This window comes from Vitis riparia, chromosome 13 (genome assembly GCF_004353265.1).
Source record: "Vitis riparia cultivar Riparia Gloire de Montpellier isolate 1030 chromosome 13, EGFV_Vit.rip_1.0, whole genome shotgun sequence".
Taxonomy (NCBI): domain Eukaryota; kingdom Viridiplantae; phylum Streptophyta; class Magnoliopsida; order Vitales; family Vitaceae; genus Vitis; species Vitis riparia.
In genome coordinates this window covers 10,635,363-10,644,741 of record NC_048443.1, presented here as the reverse complement: position 1 = coordinate 10,644,741, position 9,379 = coordinate 10,635,363, and the positions used below count along the sequence as shown (strand labels likewise).

The 9,379-nt window shown below is 29.0% G+C and overlaps 1 pseudogene; it reads left to right on the top strand.

Moving 5' to 3' along the window:
• The first annotated feature begins 733 nt into the window (after positions 1-733).
• LOC117928300 lies at positions 734-6,052 on the top strand (annotated as a pseudogene).
• The last annotated feature ends 3,327 nt before the right edge of the window (positions 6,053-9,379 follow it).

Genomic DNA, 9,379 nt, shown 5'->3' with positions numbered 1-9,379 from the left:
TTAAACAAGTTTGGAAAGCATTTGACACAAGGTTTTGGTTGAAAACATGAAATCATCCAATTTTAAAAGATTTAAAACAAAATAACTCTTGGATGATTCTGGTGCATAACTAAAGAATGTAATGCATGAAAAACCCTAGTGCACCAACAACCTTACAAAAAGATCCTATGAAGCTTAGGTCTTAAAAAACACTTTCCTTTGTGGTCTTCTTCTTCTTCTTCTTCTTATTGATTTTTTCTGGCTTGATTTTGTCTTTTTGATTGCCACTTTGGAAATCGTCTTGCTTAGTCACACTTGAAATATGATCACTAGTTTCAAACTTTGTTTTGTTATCATCAAAACCAAGATTAACCAAAACTTGGTTTTATAGAAAGAATATGATGAATAAAGAGTCAAATCCTAATGATGAGGAACTATTGATCTATGGAGTTTTCTTACCTTGAATCTATTAATGGAATTGATTTTTGACTATTTTGTAAGATTTTGTAGTTTTTTTTTTTGTTACTTTCATAGCATAAAAAATTTCATGTTATGTACAAAGATGAAGTTTATTAATTTACCTTTTTTTTCATATTGAAGATATATATTCTATTGGAACATCTTCTTGATCTTTCCACCACTCTCTTCTTACACATGTACACTCATTTTCTCATGCATTTATGCATATTATGTGAACAAATAAGATGTTGAATTAAAAGTGATAATTAATTGATGGTTCTACTGATTATTGTTTTATGTGCAAATTTCTCAAATTTTAAGGAATTTGGAAGTGTACGAGAAAGATCCCATGGTCAAACTTTTGATTTTAAAGGTAAAGAAGAATTTTATCAATAAACATTTAATATAAACTTCAAAGAAACTACTAGCATACAATAACATATGATAGTGAATGAAAACTAAGAATTTAGAATAGATAGTCTTAAAACCTTTTTTTTTTGGGGGGGGGGGGGGGGGGGGGGTGGGGGGGGGGGGGGGGGGGGGGGGGGGGGGGGGTAATTTAATATGCTTATGCTAAGGACTTCACAAAAGACCTCAATTCTTTTGTGAAAATGAAATATAATTCTCATTACTAGTCAAACACTTGGGTAAGAATTTGGAGTCATCTTAGTAACTGTCTAACAGAATAAAATCTTACTGTTCTCTAACATATAGTAAAATTATATTATGGTTCAACACATGCTTTGCTAATTGCTTTTTGATTTCTAAAGTTATTTAATAGTATATTCTCATTAAATTTCCCTTTATAGGGATAAGGAAGAGCGTTCTGTGCTGGTGGAGATGTTGTAGAAATAATTCTTTCTATAAATGAAGGTGAGATTTTTCATTTTCTTTCTTGCATTATTCATATCTTCCTCATCATCTTATTTTTATTCATCTTCTCCGATAATTTAGGCAAGGTATATATTGTTGCTTATTGCTCTAACCCTTGAACATACTCTTATATCTTGTATGTAAAATAGAAATGACAAAATAATGACAAAGTATGACTTGTAATATGAAGATTGCAATCTTTTATTAATTAAGGTGTCAATGGATATATGTTATTTCCTAATATATGTTTCAAATGAATAGGACATTGGAGCTTTAGTGCAAGCTTTTATAAGAAGCAACTTACCTTAGACTATTTACTTGCAACATCTACAAAACCTCTGGTGAGACTTTATATACATATACATGTTGGTGATAAACAACTATATTTTTTTGTCCTTGCAGCATTGTGTTGATCTATTTGTTTCCTTGAAGGTTTCACTTATAAATGGAATTGTAATGGGTGGAGGTACCGGACTCTCTATGAACTCGATGTTTCGAGTTGTCACTGAGAACACTGTAATTATCTATCAACTTCTTATTATTCTTTAATACCTCTCATATTAATACTATCTTGTAAAAATATGCTAATTTTGTGAAATCTACTTCCATGTTTTACTTCTTAACTAATTCATTGTTGTGACCCTTTTTCTATTTTTTTTTTCATTTTCATTTTTAGTTTGCATGACATAGGTATCAATTAAATTTTGCTTATCAATTGATTAGATAAAATTGTCACTATTAATTATCTTTCTCTCTCACTAGGTAGTTTCTAAATATGGTGATTATTCTTATTTGTGATTAGATGACTTGCTTCAAGATAATCAAACAAAAATGGTACAAAACAAAATCTTAAGTAGGTATAACGTTTCATTAAAAGCCAAAATAAAAACAAATATTTCTTTACTAACGAGTTAAGAAAAGGATTCTTTTTTCCATATTAGTTTAACTTAATTATGTTCATATTGTTGTGGAATCTTGTTCATAAACATTCAATATATTCAATCAAAGTGAAAAAAAAAATACAGAGAAGTGAGACAAAAAAAAAAGGAAGAAATTTAATGTGGCTTAAAACATAAGTGCATTTCTTGTTGTAGAAAAAAGAAAGAAGTTGGAAATACAAATAATTAGAAATCTTACCAATTACACTCTGGCAATTCAATGTTTCATACCTAACCCCTTAGAATTAAAATATGTTCAAACTATTCAATGTTTCTTTATCATGCTATACTTGATTTATATATTTGATACATTATCATCATTATTAAATATTTTATAGTAGGATTTAACCATTTTCCACTATTTTTCTTAATAAGTGATATTTAGTTTTTATATTTTCTATTCTTTAGTGAAATATTGCGCTTTTAGCCAAATATATTATACTTTGACCATTGCAATGTATCATAATTACCTTTTATGGTACTTGAAATTACTAAGCAATACCTATAGCCAAATAGCTTCTTCACCGCTTCTATGATTTCTTTATACTCAACTTCTAATGCAAATTCTGATTGTAACTTATACATCTAATTATCCAACTATGTATTTTTCTCCTTATTTTTTGTTACACATGTCAACAATAAAGTAGGTTCTTCTTGATATTCATTTTTAACATTATTGGTATTCCCTTCCACATAGTTGAACTTCCACGTTTATAAGTACAAGAATCTTTTTTCTTTTTTTTTTTGAAAAGTGTATGTTTGAATTTAGTATTTATTATATCTTTCTCTCTGTTTTGCCTTGAATTGCATTCTCTTCCACATCCTCTTAAGGAATATGAAATAACTTGTTCTTTGTTGATTGATGAATAAAAACCAGTTCTATTGGCCCTATTTCCTTGGGTATGACCATGTCCAAGACTATGGCCACAATTATTTCGGCTTCTTTTTTTCTCATAAAGAACTTACTCCAATTTTCTTACTCCTTTCTTTTCGCATGAGTTTTTAATGATCCCATAAGTAAATAAATAGTTATAAAATCTTTTTTTTTCTCTTCAACAACCATAACAATATACTTAAAATCTAAAAATCCAAACATATTTTAAATTACAAGAATACCATTCAAACTTTCACCATGTCTTTTTAATTGATTCACAATCACCGATACTCTTATAAAAATAATTAAAGATTGATTGAGATTTTTTCATGCTCAAACCTTCAAGTTTTACTTTAAGAGTTAAAGATAAGATTTTCTTAACTTAGCAATTCCTTTATGTGTATTTTATCATGCTTCCTAAGTAATAGTTAGGCTTGAAATCTTCTTAATGATACCTTCATCTATAGCTTGATGTATCAGAGTAAGGATGTTTTTGTATTTCTTTCATGCATATTTTTTTAATTCCACTGATTTTTGAATAGTGATTTCATTTTGTGGCTCCTTCTAACCTCTCTACAATTTCCGATGCATGTTACTAGTTGAGCAAAGTCTTCATTTTTATATTGTACCTGTCTTAATTGTCTTTATTGAGTCTTTTTTTATTTATTTATGAATCTTATACTAATTTGTTGGAGTAAAAAGGTTAAAAATAGACACAAATAATTATATAAAGAGATATGACTAGTATTAGAAAAAATTAAGAGAAATTCATAGTGTCTTCAATCATTCTTATTCAATTAGTACAAAATCTCTTATTTATAAATATCCATACCCAACAAAATAAAAACTTTTAATAACAAAAAATGTAAAAATATTTTAGGAATCAATTACTTCAATTTAGAGACAACAATCAAATAAAAATATTCTAATTAACTTTTCAAAATCAAATCAAATTACATATTTAAAAATTTCTCTAATTTAAGTTTACTTTTCAATAGTTTTGATTTCTTTTGATCATAAAAACAATAGCTAGGATTTAAAGGAAATGACTTTTATAATGCTTTACATGCAAAGAAAAAACAAAAAACCAAAAACCAAAAAAAAAAAAAAATTTGAAAAGAAAAGAAGAAGGATGCAAACATATATAGCATGACACCCTTAGTTACTAATTAACTAAACCAAAATTCAAATTGATTTCAATAATACATTTTTTTTGTGTTTATAATCAAGCCAATACCTAGGATTAGATGACTAATGAGGAAGATGTGTGTTAAGCAACCACTTAATCATATTATGAAGTAATACAATATAAGTAAAATAAAAATAAACATAAACAATTAAATGGGATAAAGAGTGACCTTTGTTGGTTGGCTTGCGAGACCTAAACATTTATATGAGAGGAGTTAGGGATGTAGTTTTGGCCTCTTCAAATTATTTCATGCTAGCAAATAATAAGTAAACTTCATAATATGTGAACTGATCTTTCAGTAGTGACCATACATTAACTTTTTAACTTATGATTTCTTAATTAATTTGAGTTACACTTACTTCTTGTTTAGTTCAAAAGTAGAGCCAAATTGGAACTAATGGCCTACTATCAAATTAATATATGTGTTCTTAGTCTTTTGAAAATATATCAAAATCTTGGTAGCATTAATTCATTGGGTTCTTGAATTTGTGTAGGTATTTGCTATCCCAGAAGGACAAATAAGACTTTTCCCAGATGTTGGTGCATCATATTTCCTTTCTAGGCTCCCAGGATTTGTTGGTAAAGTTATCAATTCTTATAACTTCATAAAATTCACCATAGTTTTCATCAGAAAATTTGCTATGTAGTTCCCTATTCTCTTTCTCCCTTTTAGGTAAATAGAATTTTATATGCATCTAATTAATACATTCAAATTTTGTCAAACATATTGTCAAAACTACTATCTTATGTCTACTCTTTTAAGATTAACAAGGGAATGGTGGTGAATTATTCAACTTTGATAATTTAGTAATATATGTATATATGGTCTGGACATCCTTTCCTAACTCAAGCAAATAATTTATTAAAAGTAATATGTAAAAATATTAAATAGAGAAGCATACGAAATTTGAAGTGCTAAAAACAGAAAAAGAAATAACTAAACAAACCTTTGCATTTCTTAAAAACTTCTTTGGTTATCTTAAGCTACTACAAGAGACCTTTATATTTATGATAGTTAAAGTAAGGTGGTATTTATTTTTTGGTTAAATAGAAAAAACCCAAATATTTGACTTTTTCTATTCAGTTAAAAGTAATATATTAATATCAATCAATATAATTAAAGTAAACTTGTTATCAATGAGTTTAGTTTAGTTATGTTGGTTCATATCAACATGTTAATTTTAACTGAATAGAAAAATCCAAATATTTTTATTTTTTCTATTTAGCCAAAAAATAAACACCACCTAATTTTTATGCCATCAAATTTTTATAGAGGTTCTAGGATTGCTTACAAGTTTTGTGATTATTCTTCTGCCATATATGCTTAAACTTCAAACTAAATTTTTATATTTGTAGTTAGGTTCATGTGGTTTTGTCTTATTTTCCTTTAATTTGTGTTAATTGATATGAAGGAGAATATTTAGGACTTACTGGTGCACGATTAGATGGAAATGAAATGATTGCTTGTGGTCTTGCAACCCATTTTGTCCTCTCAAAGGTACTTTCTCTCAGAGATAATTCAAAGTTGTCATAAAAAGTACTTTCTAAATGAAATTCACATAAATGAATAAATAGTAAGACTTAAAAAATTGTAGCATATTTTTTGTTGTTACATGACCTTTTTTATTGGAAAATGCACTATCTGAGGTGGCTTCTTCAGATGCATCAACCATTTCTAAGGCTATCAGTGGATTCTCAAGCAAAATATCCTTAAAGAAAGAAAGTGCCTTTAGGAGGTGATTCTCATGAAAATTGATTGTATGAATTCCTAAGCATTTGTATTGAGTTTGCATCACTGCAACTATACATATGACACCCATGACTTTTACGGACTTCGATGCATTGATAAATAGACAGGAGAGGATCAACAAATGTTTCTCAAGGACAGTCGAAGAAATCCTATCAATGCTGGTGACTATGATTGAAAAATTGTTTCTTTCATTATGTATTATATCTTGTGTGGGACCAAAGCAACAATATTGATTATGATATTTCTCATAATTAATTAGAATTTCACTTGGTTTAGGAAAATGAGGCTGCAAATGGAGATAACAAGTGGATAATCCAAGCAATAAGTTCTATGAAGTCAGCTTCTCCAACAGGCCTTAAAATTTTTCTTAAATTGGTAAGAACATTATAAATACTTATTAATTTTCAAATAAAAGTTCAATTTAATGAAAATTTGTTTTACTTAAAATAAATTTCCTTAGTTAAATGTTGTAATTCTACTTTATTAGTAAAATATTTATTTGACTCATGCTTAGATTGGAGAAGGGCGGACAAAAGAACTTAAAGACTGTCTAATCCAGGATTATACAATTGTTTATCACATGTTTCGAAGATCATTCAATCCTGATCTCATTGAGGTATCTATAGATTGGATAGCTCAATAATTGTTTTTTAGTTATTTTGATAACTATTACTCATATAGCAAAAACCTATGCATTCAGGGTTCAAGAGCAAAATTATTTGAGAAAGGCAAACAACCCAAGGTACTTATAATACCATCCCTTCATGAATTGGCAGCATTCATATTGATATCATGAGACTCTTATAATCCTTTTCTTTTCTTTTTTTCTTTTTTTTCATTGTGAAAATTGAGACTTTATTCATTTCTAGGGTGATAGTTTGTAGATCTAGATTTTGACACACCTAGAGGGGGAAGAATAAGTGTTTACTTGTATTAGCCCGAATTATTTTATTTTTAATCTCTCTTTATATATTGGGAAGTGAAAAGAAGAATCAATCGCACGAGACATAATAATTTTTACACGGAAAATCACCCAAATAGTCTCTCAGAAACCATGTGAATATAAAAACCACGATATTAGAGATTACAGAGTACAAATCCACTACTGAAAGAATAATAGATAGTTTTACTTAACAAATGTTATCCCTAAGTCTTGCTCACTGGTACTTATTTTTACATGTGCAACACAGCACCACACATGCTCAATGGGTTATACCTCAATGTGAAAGAGGATACAAATCTCTCTCAATATATACTTTAAGGCACAAAAACGCAATCTTCTTTGAGGGTTTTGGTATACATGGACGGCTATTTAGGTTTTTTCACAATTTTTATCTCCAACCAAAACCTTTTTGGCATGTTGTTTATATGATAACAACCCTAGTGGATGAAATCTAGAAGTTTTACAAAATAAAACATTGAAATTATGGAAAAAAAGATATTCAGAATTCTAATATGAGAGCTTGAGTGCCCTAAAGAGTGCTTGAGTGCTTGCAGATTTTTAAAAATATTTTCCCTCAATTTTAAGGTCTAATGTCCACTTTATACCATAGTTGAATCCAATTAACCTTTCTCAGACCTTTCTATACTTACCTTTGGCATCCCTATAGATCATGCAATAACCTTGAATCTTCCATGGAGTATAAGACACATAAAACTAAAAAAGTCCTAGACTAGAATGAATGGAACAAAATTGTCAATTCAAACAATGTAGCCTACTATAGTAACATAGGGGAAAAGAAAGAACCTATTAAAGCTTTCAACATCCATCCACTTTACAAGTTCAATTTAAATAGAGAAACTCAATTTTCAATCATCATTATCTCTAGAGAATTTTATTACAATGAAACATAGAGTGCTAAAGAAGAGATAAATGAAAGGATTAAAATGAAAATGACAATGTGGTATACTCCCTTTAAGAAGAGTTTATGTAACAAATTTTTAGATCTTCCATATACCATCTAAATAGCAGGTTGGATATGTCCCAGTAATCATTAACTAGTTTCAATTCTTCCTTATTCAAAGCATTTATTGAAAATAGGATTATAATTGCCAAATTAAAAAAAAAAATGAAACAAAAAATCAAATGCAATCAAACATTCTTCTGTCATTCTTTCATCAGATTGAGTTAGGAGAACAGGGGTGCAAAAGCCCCTACATTGATCTGCAGCAAGTGGTCCAATGTTTCCCTTCAGCCAAAATCTTTCTAGAACACAACTTGAGTGCCCTAAAATAACCAAAGAGTAAAGGGGAATGTAAAAGTAGTACTCCTAGAGGAATCCTAAAATTTCAAAACTGATACTAATTTCCCTATAAAAGAACTATTAGCCATTAAAGTTGAGGCCAAAATGAGCCTAACTACAGTTGAACTCAATGCAACCTATTAAGTATTTAATGTGTTTTGAGCTTGGAATCAAATGGGCTCATTTCCATATTGATTTGATCCCATTGAGATGACGATAGAATCTTAATAAGGTAAAATAAGTAGTTTGACTATAGTAATCTTTAAGGGGATGAGCAAAAAATAGAGATGAAATTTTTTTCTTTCTTTCAGTAAGAGTCTTGTCTTCTTCTACTATTCTCCTAGCATGGATTTTATTTTGCATTAATAATTGTCTAAGATTCTAACATGATGAAAAAATCCAAGTGTCATTTTTCATATTCACGAAACAATTTCCATGGCATTTTTTTGTATTATTTTTTTTCAATAGTGTGCAATTATGCTGTGTATTTTTCATATAACTGTTTTGCACATACTCTAAAATAAAACAAGAAATATAATGGGAGTAACTGAGTGTTTGATAAAGCTTAATAGTTATTACTTAATTACTTATGTTGACTTTAAGTTAATTTATTCTTAAGTTATCAATCTAACAACCTCTCTAATAGCTACTAAGGAACTAACTAATTTCCTACTCAAGCATCAGCCACAACATTGGCCTTCCCTAGATGATACTACATAATGTAGTCATAGTCCTTAAAGCGATTCTATCCATTTCCTTTGTCTCATGTTTAATTCCTTTTAGGAAAACAGATGCTTTAAACTCTTATAATTTGTAAATCTCACACATTTCACCCAAAAGGAAATGTTTCCAAATCTTAAGCACAAAAATCACTATAGCTAACTCTGAACCATGAGTGGGGTAGTTTCACTTCTAAGGCTTCAACTATCTAGAAGCATAAGCCACAACTTTCCCATGCTACATAAGAACATACCTCAAACCCTGATAAGAGACATCACTATACACCACAAATCCTCTTAAACCTAAAGGGATAGTTAAAATAGGGGCTATCACTAATCTATCCCCAAACTAAAC